General features: G+C 38.1%; 1 non-coding gene across 1 annotated transcript; it reads left to right on the top strand.

The window, feature by feature from the left end:
- Window positions 1-1,382: 1,382 nt before the first annotated feature.
- On the top strand, window positions 1,383-1,455 carry TRNAG-CCC. The gene has a single exon. It is a non-coding gene; the product is annotated as a tRNA-Gly (tRNA).
- Window positions 1,456-2,924: the final 1,469 nt, after the last annotated feature.

Genomic DNA, 2,924 nt, shown 5'->3' with positions numbered 1-2,924 from the left:
TACAGAGTGAAGTAAGCCAGAAAGATAAAGACCAATACAGTATGCTAATGCATATATATGGAATTTAGAAAGATGGTAATGATAACCCTATATGCAAAACAGAAAAAGAGACACAGATGTACAGAACAGACTTTTGGACTCTGTGGGAGAAGGCGAGGGTGGGATGTTTTTGAGAGAACAGCATCGAAACATGTATATTATCAAGGGTGAAACAGATCACCAGCCCAGGTTGGATGCATGAGACAAGTACCCAGGGCTGGTGCACTGGGAAGACCCAGAGGGATGGGATGGGGAGGGAGGAGGGAGGGGGGAGCAGGATGGGGAACACATGTAAATCCATGGCTGATTCATGTCAATGTATGGCAAAAACCACTACAATATTGTGAAGTAATTAGCCTCCAACTAATAAAAATAAATGGAAACAAACAAACAAACAAAAGGTAGGAACTTGCTTAATTAACATTGTTCTTATCAAAATTTTCCCTTCTTAGATCATAGGAACTAAGATTATAGAACCTACCATGGAAACTAATCATAGAACTATGATATGATAGGAAACCTGTCACAGAACTCTAAGAATACATAAATATTCTCAGGGTTTTCCTAGTGAGTTCTCAGTTTTTATATGGAGTTTTAAATATGACATTATGAATTTTGATAGTCAAAACCAAAATTTTTTAAAAGTGGAATTTATCGCAGTCCTTGTATAAAATATATATATTCTCATCTTATCCTCTGATCTTGGGTTTCTCTGAAACATCTTTTAAAAATCAAGGTGTTTTCTGTACAGGTGAAGATACATCTTTAAAAGATTATAGGGGTCAGTACTCTCACAGCCACTCAAGTTGAATAAGATAACTTCCATTTTATAGCTGGAAAAACTGAGATTATACCAGTGGTAAAATTTATTGGGCACCTTCCAAATGTCAAGTGCTGCGTCAGACCCTTTATTTCATGCAGTCCTAGCAACAACCCCAAGTGAAGCAGACATCATTATCTTTAGTCACAGATGAAGCACTGAGGGCAGAGGCCATGTCTCTCTTACTGACTGCACTTACCCCAGGGCCAAGTGTAATGCCTGCCATCCTTGGCACACAAGAAATATGTGCTGAATTAACAGACACATGAATGAACAAGTGGAAACATGGAATCTCAGAAAGAACAAGCAAACAGACTGAGATCGTAAAGCTTTGTAAGTGGTGGAGATTGACTCAGGCTCAGGTCAAAGTGAGGGCCTTCCTCAAAGACTTGCAGAATCTACCTTTGATGACTACTGATTTCCAGGCACTGTATGAGGTGTGTGGATGGCAAATATGCATTTTCATACTGTAAGACCACTGAATATCTGGCAATTGACCTTGAGTAAAACTGAGATAGGGACCTCCTTGGTGGTCCAGTGGTTAAGACTCCACACTCCCAATGTGGGGGGCTTGGGTTCAAACCCTGGTCAAGGAACTAGATCCTAGATGCTACAACTGAGAGTTTGTTGTACAAACTCTCAACTAAAGATCTAAGATTCTGAGTGCTGCAACTAAGACCCAAGGAGCTAAATAAATATTAAAAAAAAACCAATGAGATAAATTATTTTTACAGATTTTTATCCACCCTAGGTGTATTGTTTAGTTTGCATTTTAGGAAGCTTGCTTTCCACAGGTTGATTCCACTCTTTTTACTGACTCAGAACTATGAAAAAAGAACACAACAGGCCCCCAAATGGAGTCACTTATGCTAAGCCCCACATCACCAAACCTAGACTTGATTATAGTTTCAGCTCTCCTAGAAATGGAATCTTAAACCCGTCAATTAGGAATTGCCTGATCGGCACTGGTTAGGTAATCTGCCTGTTAGTCCCCCGTCCCCTAAAGGAAAGTTAGCTTGCAGTGACCAATCCTCTTTTTTGCCTTTATAACTTCCTTAGTTCTGCTCCTTTCTACCTATTAAAGTCTTTTATTTTGTACAGCTCTTCAGAGCTCCTTTGTATCTGCTAGCCTGGATACTGCCCAATTCATGAATCATTGAATAAAGCCAAGAAGATCTTTAAAATTTATGCAGCTGGATTTTTTTTTTTAGCAGATAACTGTTTTTAGAATAGCCCCTTTTCTCTGATTGTGAAACTTGTCCATGGGGGACAGAATTAAATTGTGTAGACTTGGTTTTGAATCCCAACTCTACCATATGTCAGGAAAGTGATCCTTGGCAAGTTATCTGATGGTGTTAATACTTCCTACGTAGGTTCTTTTTTGCCCCTTTCAGTAGAATAAAATGAAATAATATATGCAATTTTCTTGGCATAGAGTCATGTACATTATAGGTACTCAACATATATTAAAACCATTGCTGATAAAATACTAAAATATATGCTTACTGTAGAAAGCTTGGAGAAAACAAAAGGATTGAAAAGAAAGTAATAAAATACTCATAATGGCATCCTCAAAGATTTACCACAGTGAGTGTTTTGTTGTGTTTTCTTCTCTTCTAAAAATATTGTGTACATTTTAAAATAATTGAGATAGCATTGCATATATAATTTTGTGAACTGCTCTTTTTGTTTTTACCTCAGCAGGAGACTAATTTGATTAAGAGATAAAAGCGAAAAAAAAAAGTCAGAAGTGCCTTCCACACTGGAGCATTTGAGGCTATGTTCCTAGCCCCTAAATGGGCACTTCTTCGTCTTTTAAATTACTTTTCTGCTCAAGGAGTGATAAAGTTGAAGAGCTGCTCCCCAGGGTATCTGGGAGGCAGTAATTATTCAGCTCTCTAACTGAAGAATAAATGTCCAGTTTCTACTCTGTGCTTTTTCCAGGCCTGTGCTAATCAGGATGCTCGCTCATCAGGCTTTCAGACAATTAGTGATGAACATTTTGCTCTGGTTGTTCCATAACCTTCCCTTTCCTTTTCAATGCCTTCTCATTAGTAATCAAAAG

Source organism: Cervus canadensis, chromosome 17 (assembly GCF_019320065.1).
Source record: "Cervus canadensis isolate Bull #8, Minnesota chromosome 17, ASM1932006v1, whole genome shotgun sequence".
In the NCBI taxonomy this organism is placed as follows: domain Eukaryota; kingdom Metazoa; phylum Chordata; class Mammalia; order Artiodactyla; family Cervidae; genus Cervus; species Cervus canadensis.
This window is presented reverse-complemented; position numbering and strand designations above follow the sequence as displayed.